This window comes from Rhinoderma darwinii, chromosome 10, assembly GCF_050947455.1.
Source record: "Rhinoderma darwinii isolate aRhiDar2 chromosome 10, aRhiDar2.hap1, whole genome shotgun sequence".
Classification (NCBI taxonomy): Eukaryota; Metazoa; Chordata; class Amphibia; order Anura; family Rhinodermatidae; genus Rhinoderma; species Rhinoderma darwinii.
The window spans coordinates 77,948,944-77,960,756 of NC_134696.1; the positions used below are offsets into that span (position 1 = coordinate 77,948,944).

The 11,813-nt window shown below is 46.2% G+C and overlaps 1 protein-coding gene across 3 annotated transcripts in view; it reads right to left on the reverse strand.

Moving 5' to 3' along the window:
• Nucleotides 1–4,281, reverse strand: part of THY1 (Thy-1 cell surface antigen) — a 38,386-nt gene extending 34,105 nt beyond the window's left edge. The window contains exons 1-2 of one of the 3 annotated variants that reach the window (XM_075838914.1): nt 4,207–4,281; nt 3,908–4,066 (exon numbers count right to left, since the gene is read on the reverse strand). The gene's annotated coding sequence lies outside the window, so the exon portion shown is untranslated. Of the gene's footprint in view, nt 1–3,907; nt 4,067–4,107 lie in introns of all 3 variants that reach the window. The other 2 variants (XM_075838912.1, XM_075838913.1) reach the window with 2 other exon arrangements.
• Nucleotides 4,282–11,813: the final 7,532 nt, after the last annotated feature.

The following is an 11,813-nucleotide window of genomic DNA, read 5'->3' on the forward strand; positions in this document are numbered from 1 at the left end:
ACAGATTCAGGTCTTACATCTTTTGCACACGACCGCAACTCGGCCGTGAAAAACGGTCCGTGTGTCGGCCGGATTTCCCAGCCCGACCACGGTACATGTGAACGTCCCGTTCTCTGCCTCCCCACCGAACTGCTGTTCTTTACTGAACGAAATGATATAGTACGGAACAGCAGTTCTGTGGGGACGCAGAGACTCCTAACATCATAAATGTCTATGATGCCAGGAGTCCCGTTCACATGTACCGTGGTCAGGTCGGGAAATCCGGCCACACACAGACCGTTTTTCACTGCCCGATTAGCAAACGATACATCTGATCAGTATAGAGAATACAGAGCAGCTGTATCTCGAAAAATTAAAAACTATTTTTAATAAAAACTAATTATAAAATTGCACAGAACACACTGACTGACCTTTTAATTAAAAAAAATAGCTTTCGAAGGTTTACATAGCCTTTAAAGGCTATGTACACCTTTTGGAGGGCAATTTTTTTTTATTATAAAGAGGTCAATCAGTGTGATTAGTACACCACCTTCTTTTTACTTTCTGAGATACAGCTGCGCTGTATTCTCTAAACAGAGCAGCTATATTGCTCGCTAAGACCTGAATCCATCAGTCCTGTGGACCTGATGGGTTCAGTGTCAGCGGGATAACAGGTGGATCCTGTGTGTCTCTGAACCAGTCAGTCCCGCGGGCGTGACGGGAACAGGATTTAACGCTAGATACAGCTGATATATATATATACATATATACAATATATATATATGTATTTCAGAAAGTAAAAATAATTTTTAATAAAAACTATTTAGAAAGTTGCACTAATCTTAATGTCTGAGTACTTTATTAAAAAAATAATAATAATAAATTTCCCTCTAAATATTTACATAGGCTTTAAACTGTTCCTCATTACCATCCATACCATATATTTGTATCTTTCATGGGCAGTGAAGTGGTACAGTATACTTAGCATGTACTAAGATATACAAAGCAGCACACATTTTAAATAGAGATCGAAATATCTCTGCACTGCTCAGAAGAAAGAAATCAGAGTTTTTCTTTTCTTTCTCTTTCCTTGGCAAATGCAGAGAAGATAAGGCAGGACGACAGGGTGCTTGCAGCTGTCAAACTACAATGTCCTGAAAGTCTTTGCAGGAGGGAAGGGGGAGAATAACCCAGGCACAGAGACCAGTGCCCTGAGCAAATTCATCCTAATGACGGGGAAGTAAGAGCACAGCAGCGCATGCACGTTCACCACTGCTGCCTGATACAGCACGGAGTGCGGAAGTGTGATTATCCGGACTCTTCCTCCTTAGTACAGCACAGTCAGCGTTAGTGTGGCGAAGGGGCCTGCGAGCCCCCCTAGCTTAGGGGCCCAGTCGCAAGTGCGACTGCTGCGACCCCTATAGCTAAGCCACTGGCCCACACAGCTGCCCCCATACAGTATAATGCCCACACAAATGCCCACATGTAGTTTAATGCCCAAACAAATGCCCCCATACAGCATAATGCCCCATAGCTTCCCCATTCAGTATAATTCCCACATAGATGCCCCCATACAGTATAATGCCACCATAGCTGCCCCATACAGTATAATGCCCCATAGCTGCCCCCCTTCAGTATAATGTCCCCATAGCTGCCCCATACAGTATACTGTCTCCATAGCAGCCCTTATACAGTATAATGCCTCTATAGCTTCCCCCATACAGTATAATGCCCCCATCGCTTCCCCCATACAGTATAAGGCCCACCTTAGCTACCACCATGCAGTTTAATGCTCTATTAGCTGCCACCATAGAGTGTAATGCCCCCACAGCTGCCCCATACAGTATAATGACCCTATAGCTTCCCCCATACAGTATAATATCCCCATAGAGTATAATGCCCCCTTAGCTGCCCCCATATAGTATAATGCCCCACAGATGCCCCATACAGTATAATGCTCCTATAGCTACCCCATACAGTATAATGCCTCCATAGCTGCCCCATACAGCATAATGCCCCATAGCTGCACCCATACAGCATAATGCCCCCATACAATATAAAGCCCCCATAGCTTCCCCATACAGTATAATGCCCACATAGATGCACCCATACTGTATAATGCCCACACAGTATAATGCCACCATAGCTGCCCCGTACAGTATAATGCCCCAAAGCTGGTCCCATTCAGCATAATGTCCCCATAGCTGCCCCATACAGTATACTGTCTCCATAGCTGCCCTTATACAGTATAATGCCTCTATAGCTTCCCCATACAGTATAAGGCCCACCTTAGCTACCACCATGCCGTTTAATGCTCTCTTAGCTGCCACCACACAGTGTAATGCCCCCACAGCTGCCCCATACAGTATAATGACCCTACAGCTTCCCCCATACAGTATAATACCCCCATAGAGTATAATGCCCCCTTAGCTGCCCCCATATAGTATAATGCACCATAGCTGCCCCCATACAGTATCTCACCTTAGCTGGCCCCATACAGTATAATGCCCACTTAGCTGCCCCTAGTGCCAGTGCCCACATATATCATGCTAGTGCCCACGGAGAGAGTGCCACAGTGCCCATGTAGATAGTGCCACACCCCCTTGAAGATAGCACTACCCCCTGTAGATAGCGTTACCCCCTCCCCCCATGTAGATATCACCTTTGGGGCTATCTCTAGGAGTGGAATCCCGAGCCCGAGCATCGACTGGGGACAGTGACGTTAATGGCTTCCCCAGGCTCAGCTCTTAAAACAGCGATGTGCCCGTGGAGTCCTCGACGAGTGGAGGAGCTCCCTCTGCTCCTCCGCTCCACACTAATGCTGAAGAAGGGAGCTGACGGTTCCCTGCTTCAGCATTAGGTTCAACCGTCCAGGACATACCCCCGGCTGCCCGGGACAGCGGGACACCACCAGGAATCCGGGACAGTACTGCTGAATCCAAGACGGTTAGCAGGTATGCATTCAGAAGTGTCAGAAGAAGCAGTGGTGTGATATTGATAATATAATTTGATAACACCTGCTAAGTAATTAATAGAAATATAAATTAAAAATAAATAAATAAATATATATATATATATATATATATATATATATATATATATATATATATATATATATATTAATACATTTGTACATGGATCAATAGGGCTATTTATCATTAGAAATCAGTGTGGCAATGTCCCATGTAAACATCACATTCTTTTTTATGGAATTATGTAAATTGTTTTTAGGAGATGAAAAACTGCCTTACATATATATTCCAATTGAAAATTAATTTTTCACCATTTACATTTACATTTTACTTACATGATGTTTTAAAAAAGATTTGAATAAAAAAATTCTTTGTACAATAAATATCAATAAAAAAATCAATAAATATCAGACGCCCTTTTTAGATATTGCTTTTATTTCATAACCTGTTTTATTACTGTATTTATGACAATTTTGCAGAATGTTTTGTCATTTTGTTTCGACATTATATGTTTTTCTAATATAAAGGCTTATAAAACTATGTTGTCTACATACCCTATGATGCATAGAAACATAGAATACAGCTTAAAGACAAAAAAAAAGTTCCATCCGGTCCATCCCTTGTTTGTTATTGGTTTTCTTTTTGATGTGTCCCATTTTTTTTTTTAAATCACTCTTTTGTTTCTTCGATAGATTTGTGTACGTATGTCTATCCTATATGTCTTTTTCTATTATATCAGCTGATAATCTGTTCCGAGTAAGAGTTAACTAGCCACATGAAATGTAAGCATTTTTAAAGGTCAACACCGTTCTCTGTCTCACATTATGTATGGCGTTCCCTAATATATAAATACATTTACACATATAGCCAAGCTGAATTTGTCATTAAACACTTGGGGGTTGTATTTTAAGTGGATTGTTGTAATATTCTAAGGTAAGATAATGCAATAGATTTACCTGCAGTCCTCATGTGTAACGCTATAACCTCTGGTGATAATGTATGTCGGAATGTCTTGTCTCCTTTACACGAGTTATAGACCCCCTCTGTTAACCATGTACTGTATATCTAACGGGCTAACATAAATCTTTTTGTCTCATGCATTTATGTTAGTCCTCCTAAAAAAACAAAGATACAAATAAACTGTTGTTAGACTTACACTGTGATGTAAACCTCTGTGCATGGTCCTCATGTATGTTCTACATGATGCAATGATCTGCATGCATCTTTGCTCTTGCTGGTTATAAGAATGCTTTACCTTCTTCCCTGAGTCTGTTCACAGGTCTCCTGCAGCAGTCAGACAGCTGCCTCCCTCTGCCGCAATGTTCAGCTTCTTACTGCAGTAAGGGGAGGGAGAACTGGACCACATCCAGGGAGTAGGGGAGGAGGTGGAGTCTCATGAATGCACTGGAACTTTCTAAAAAAGATGTTTTAGTGCTTCATACTATCAGGCAATATTAGATTTGTCTTAAGAGATCATGGAAGATAATTACTATGGGAATATAATGGAAAGGCTGGATCTTTGATTGGCACTGCTCCCACAAATATAGTTTTAGAAGACACTTTTTAAAGAAGGTTGACCTTTATGTATAGTATTATAGATCAACGCGGTTTGCGCATGTACCGAGCACGATCCGCGCACGAAAGGCGTTGCTCTGTAACGCTATAAAAAAATAAAATAAAATCGACCTTCTTCAAGAAGTGTCTCCTAAGACTTTTGGTGGGAGAAGCGCCGATCAAAGAGCCATCTTTTCCAGTATATTATTGCAGTGTGTACCAGCAAATTCAGAAGAGATTTGCACAGGGAGGACCTACAGCCTGCAGCTGCCTAAAAGACAGTTTCTAAAAACACTCGTGAGAGTTGTGTCTCTTTGCTCAACTCACCAAGATGAGTACAGTACCACTAAAGCATATATTTTTTGGGTAATGCAAACAGTTCTTCCGATGAAATGTTATCTATGTTTTCTTCTAATTCTAAGTGAGAAAGTCTGTATTAGTGAGGTAACTACTGTTACGGCCACGTTCACGGACCGCGACCTCCACTTACCTGTCTCCCGCAGAGCTTCCTCTTTTTGCCAGCGTCTCCCTCCCCGGAGGCCCCCTGGCCTTTAAGGGCAGCGCACGCATATCTAAATAATTAATTATTCTCAGATCATATATGAACTATAAAAAGAGCCCTGCCCTTCTGATCCTTGCCTGAGCGTTGTTTGTAATTCCAATGTGAGCCTTTCAAATGGTTCCTTAGTGTTGTCCCGTTCCCAGTGTTCCAGGGCCCTGCTACCTGTATCCTGTATCCCGTGCTGTGTTATTGTTCCTGAGCCTGTTTAGTGATTGGAGTCGTGTCCTAATACACCCGTTGCCCTCTGCCACGTCTGGCGCAACCTACTGCACCAGTTGTTATCTGTCATGTCTGGCGCAACCTACTGCACCCGTTGTCATCTGCCATGTCTGGTGCAACCTATTGCACCTGCTGTCATCCGCCACGTCTGGCGCAACGTGCTGCACCTACTTACATCCGTGCCAGAGCCCCTGCCACCATCTGGACTATTTCAGGTACCCTTGTGCTACAAACTTGTATAGACTTTTGCATGGACTGTGACTTGGCGAGCTTCCTCTCCGCTACATTGGTCTACATACCCCTAGATTGTGACAACTACTCTACTAGTTCAGCCTTTCCCAGGTCTACAATCACTAGGCCAAGTCTCAGGCCTACAGGGCAACTAGTACCCACTGAAGCTTTCCTCACAGGACCACCAATCCAGAAATTTCCAATTCCCATACTAGGCCTCACTACAGACTTCCTTCAGGTTTGAGCACAATACCGCTCACCCGCCCACTGGTCCTCACTCCCAGGCTGAGTATGTCCACAGCCCCAGTAGTCTTCCTAGAGTTACCTCTCCGACTGACAACTCTGCCACGAACAGCGCTTCAGTAATGGCCCAAACAGAACTCTGTGTAGATATGACCCTCCTCCATGACCTGCCTCTGTCAGTCCCAGACTCTAAAATAGTCTGCACTGTGTCAACTACTTCTTGGCTTCACTTGGCAAAGCAGCCTCACTGCTTTGTCCTCCAAGGACTCACTCAGTGCAATCTGCAATCTCTACTTCCAGCTCCGTGTAGGCCTGAATTACCCCTCTGGTTCTCTTTCCCAGCGTCTGCAGTCTCCAGCCTTTCTCTTTCTCACCACAAGAAGATAAGCCCGTTCTGGTCACCAGGATCATCTCCTACTGCCCAACTTCAGCCAGCCCATCCAGCACCTCAATCTGTTAGGCCCTATTGAGAAAGAGTTTTCTGGCGCCGATTTTGAAGAGGAAACTGCGTTGGAATCAGCGCCAAAAAACTTCCGAAATCGCCCCCCATTGAGGCGTTTTCTGTCCCGGGCGGCTTTCAGTCGCTCGCTGGAAAAAAAAGCGTCATGTTCTGAAATGATACGCGCGGTTCCACCTCTGACCTCCAATTGAAGTCAGTGGGAGGCAGGTAAAACCCGCTGTGCTACATTCAGAACTCCTTTTGCGGCGTTGTTTTGCCCGCAGTCCTTCCATTAGCTTCAATGGCCGTGGGCGAAAAACACCTCGAAAACCGCGGCAAAAAATTGCAGGCAGGTCAAAATAGGCCTCAAAATTCCTGAAGGAATTCTGAGGCCGTTTTTTTCTGCTTGCAAAAAACTCTGTAAACAGGGCCTTAACCTGCACACTCCTATCTAGGCTCCAAAAACATTTTCATATATGTGCTCATCTCGGTACCTCCTCCTCTTAGTGTGGCGGCACTTTGCATCAGCATCACCAGCGGCGGATTAAGTTAGACCATAGGCCCTGGGCTGTTACCCAAACTTGGACCCCCCTTCCACACCGCCGCCCCGTAACTATTGCTAACACTACTTTTTTGCGCAAGCATTAAAAAATAGGTGTTACGATTCCCCTTTCACAGGGCTGTGTCCCTACCTACTGAGAGTATCACACTGTGCAGGGACACATCCTCCTGACAGGGGGATTGGTAACACCAATTTTTTTTATCAGTACTGGACTGCACAAAGATTTTATGTGGAATACAAGGATTTCCTATAATAAACATGTTAGAAGAGGGGACAGATTCTCTACAAATCCAGTGACTCACAGGTGACAACGTCTCAGATGTTAGTAGTTTTTTTTCCTCTTTTCTTCTCCATCCGGTCCAGAGCTCATTATGACTTCTCCCAGCCATGACCCATTTCTGCAGCCCCTAAATATAATATCACCATGCACTGTGCCCCCGAATATAATTGTGTCACACACTGTAAAGTAAAGCCCTATAGATACCGCCAAACCCCCATGTAGATAGCTCCATACATACCCCCAGTAGATAGCGACATACACACCCCCTCTGTAGATAGCGCCACACACACACACACACACACACACACACTTGTAGATAGCGCCACAGACACACACCTCTAGATAGCGCCACACACACCTGTAGATAGCGCCACACACACACACACTCACCCCCATGTAGATAGCGCCACACACACACACACACACACACTCACCCCCATGTAGATCGTGCCACACACCCCCTGTAGGTAGCGCCAGACACACACACCTGTAGATAGCGCCACACACACCCCCCTGTAGATAGCGACACACACACACACACACACACACACACACACACATACACACACACACACCAGTAGATAGTGCCACACACACACACACACACACACACACCCCTGTAGGTAGCGCCACACACACACACACACACGTAGATAGCACCACACACACCCCCTGTAGATAGTGACACACACACACACCTGTAGATAGCACCACACACACACACACACACACACACCTGTAGATAGCGCCACACACACCTGTAGATAGAGCCACACACACACACACACACACACCCCCTGTAGATAGCGCCACACACACATCTGTAGATAGCACCACACACACACACCCTTGTAGATAGCGCAACACACCCCCTGTAGATAGTGTCACACACACACACACCCCCTGTAGATAGTGCCACATACACACACCTGTAGATAGCGCCAAACACACACCCCCCTCTAGATAGTGCCACACACAGCCCCCGTATAGATAGCATCAAACAACCCCCTATAGATAGCATCACACAGCCCCCTATAGATAGAGCCACACAGCCCCTATAGATAGAGCCACAAAGCACTCCACCCTTGTATATAGTGCCACACAGAGCTCCCTTCCTTATATATAGTGCCACACAGCGCTCCCTTCCATGTACATAGTGCCACACAGTGCTCCCTTCCTTGTATATAGTGCCACACAGCACTCCCCCCTTGTATATAGTGCTACACAGCGTCGCTACACTGCAGCCCTGGGATGACATTTTATCCCATATGACTGCTGCAGTCTGAGATTGGCTGCAGCCATCACATGAGGTGAAACTTAATCCCTGGAGGCCGGCCTGGACGAAGAAAACAGAATTCTGGGCAAGTATAAGATTTTTATTTTTTCTAAATTGCGTTGTTATATGTAACACCTGCAGAGAAAGCATTGTATATAGAGGATGCTGCAGTTAATGCCAAGCAGGGACTCGCATCAACAGACTTTAGCACATCTTCTTCTGAAGTGCAGTGGACAGGGGCGTAACTAGGAAAGACTGGGCCCCATAGCAAACTTTTGACTGGGGCCCCCCCTCCCCTCTGTGTCACACAACCCCACCTTGTAGATAGTGCCTTTTTTACAGCCCCCCTGTAGATAACGCCATACAGCCCCCCTGTAGATAACGCCATACAGCCCCCCTGCAGAGAACGCCATACAGCCCCCCCCTGTAGAGAACGCCATACAGCCCCCCTGTAGGGAACGCCATACAGCCCCCCCTGTAGGGAACGCCATACAGCCACCCCTGTAGAGAACGCTATACAGATCCCCCCTGTAGGGAACACCATACAGCCACCCCCTGTAGGGAACGCCATACAGCTCCCCCTGTAGGGAACGCCATACAGCGTCCCCCCTCCCCAAAAAATGCGACCTACAGTGTGTCCTACAAAATACATGTATCCCCTCTCCACAGGATCTCCACAGGATAGGGGATACATGAGTGATCGCTGGCAGCGCAGGGAGAACGGTGGACTGAAAGTCCCCTGAACTTCTCCATGACAAACCTCTGACTTCTGGCGTCTGCGCAGCTCAATAAAAATGAAAGTAGCGCTGGTCACGCATGCACACAAGCGCGACCAGCGCTCCATTCATTTCTACGGAGCTGCCGACACAGACCCCGGAAGTCCGAGGTTTGTGATGGAAAACTTCAGGGGACTTTCAGTCCCACGTTCTCCCTATCAATGCCAGCGATCACACATGTATCCCCTGTCCTGTGGAGATCCTGTGGAGAGGGGATACATGTCTTTTGCTCTATTTTGCGCCTTCAGGACCAGACACCGTTTAGCCATTTTTAGCAGGTGTTAGTTAAATGGCTATAACTTTTTTATTTGTTGGGCTAACTACGTGATTTTTGCGACGTTTTTTCCGTAGACAATGCAGGTTTCATTTTTTATCGTTTTTATACACACCTTTTTTGCTATTTTAGAATTTTTATTCATAAAGTTTGAAAATAATAGTAAAAAAAATAAGCTTTTTTACATTTCATCTATTTTTTTTTTTGGTAATAACATAGTTTTACCCTAAAATAGACCTTTTATTTGTGATCGTCATTGTCTACCGTAAATTTTTATATATTACGTGTCTATATTAGGGTAATTGGGTCAGCGCTAGCGTTACAACAATGATTGGCGGGGGGGAATGTTTTTTTCTGGGGTGGGTATTTTATGTGTATTTATTATTTACATTTTATTTGCACTTTACTTTATTATTTTTTTATTATTATGGTCTGTCCCCCAAAGGTCAAAGAAGACCTTTGGGAAACTTTATATATTTTTTTTCTTTCTTTTACACCATGTTTTTCAACTGTAACTGGAGATGCACAGCAGCCCCAGTTACAGGGGAAATCAGCCCTCTCATAGTGACGATTGTCACTAATAGGGCTGTGCTGGGTCTAGTAAGACCCAGCAACAGTCTGCCACTAACGGCACCCGGCGATCATGTGACCACCGGGAGGAATAGAGACAGCGCCGCTGCTGCTGTCTCTATTCCTGTACACAGCGCGCATTCAGCGCTGTGTACAAGTGATCAGAGAAGACAGAAGCAGCGAAAGCTGCTTCTATCCTCTCCTCAGGGTCCTCGGCAGTCACTGACAGCCGGAGAACCGACATTCAGCTGCCCGATCGCGCGGGCAGCAAGTTAAAACCCGAGCCGTAGAAAGTCTATGGCTCGGGTTTTAAGGACCCTGACCGCTGGCCGTAAAAATACAGCCAGCGGTCGGGAACCAGTTAATGGCAGAGCGGGGAGATACCTCCCTGCTCTGCCGTAGTGTTCAGTGGCGTCCCGCTGTAGCAGCCATAGCGGCTGCTAGCGGAGCCTCCTGCCATAGTGGGGGCCCGTGCCGGCGGGCGACACGGGCCCCCTCATGCCGCGGGCCCCGCTACTGCTGCTACGGCGGTAGTTACGCCACTGGTAGTGGACTACATGTCCCAACACCACTTGCTTCCCTATACCCCTGCAGCCTAGGAGAGGAGCAGCAGAGGGGAGCACTGATTCGCTGAGCAGGGGATTGTGGGACAAGGCTGAGCAGGGAGGAGAGACAGTGGCCATCTTTGAGAGAGACACATGGTCAGGAGATAGGGAGACTGTGAGTGCATTGCAGAGAGAAGAGAGTCCTGCACTGGGGCACACAGCACAGAGACCCAGAGACAGTCCTGACAGCCCAGCAGCTCACTGTATGAGAGAAAGAAATGCTACAGCAGCATCACCTCTGCAAAACAGCCTGATTCCAGGGAGGTTCCCTGCTCTGCAGCACAGGAGGATTTTGCCTGCCACTCCATTGTCGTCCAGGCGTCTGAACGCTGCTGCCCCGAGCTGGATCCCAGGGGAATATCATCTTTGCTGCAAGAAGTAGTGAGTACACATTGCTGGAACTTATTGTGCCGATATTGAGGACTTAGTGAGAGAACTGTTCAGTATCTAAGTGCACCAACGGTTCCTGAAAAGCGCGCCAACGTCCGCGGCAACAGGGCCCCAATGTTTGGACTGTGTTCATTGCATTACTGCAGCCATTAGTACAGTATAAGGGTATATTCACACGGCGGGGGTCCGTAACGGCTGAAATTACGGGGATGTTTCAGCCTGAAAACATCCCCGTAATTTCAGCCGTACCGGCATGTGCAGGCGCTTGAACGCCGCGTCAATTACGGCCGTAATTAGCGCTGCTATTCATTGGAGTCAATGAATAGCGGCTCCAATTACGGCCAAAGAAGTGACAGGTCACTTCTTCTACGCGGGTGTCAATATACGCGCCGTCATTTGACAGCGGCGCGTAAATATACGCCTCGTGTGAACAGACAAACGTCTGCCCATTGCTTTCAATGGGCAGATGTTTGTCAGCGCTATTGAGGCGCTATTTTCGGGCGTAATTCGGGGCAAAAACGCCCGATTTACGTCCGTAAATAGGCCGTGTGAACATACCCTAAGTGTGTGCCAGCTATTACCAGCCCTATAAGTGTGTGTGAGTGATCATTATCCTGTGTGGGTCACTGATATACTGTATATGTTTGGTGAAGACAGTATCCTAACCCTTTGTTATCCCCATAACATTTCTGGGAATATTGATATGTGTTGTACCAGCCAGGCCTGGCATATAGCCCATGCCCACCACTAGGGTGTCAATCACACAGAACTGTAACTGTTATGTCATTTGTGTTTTTTCTTTATTTGCATCATTCTTATTCAGATCGCCCGTGTTTACCTTTCCCTAAATAAAACAGTTGAGTAGTTTCACCATAATCGCT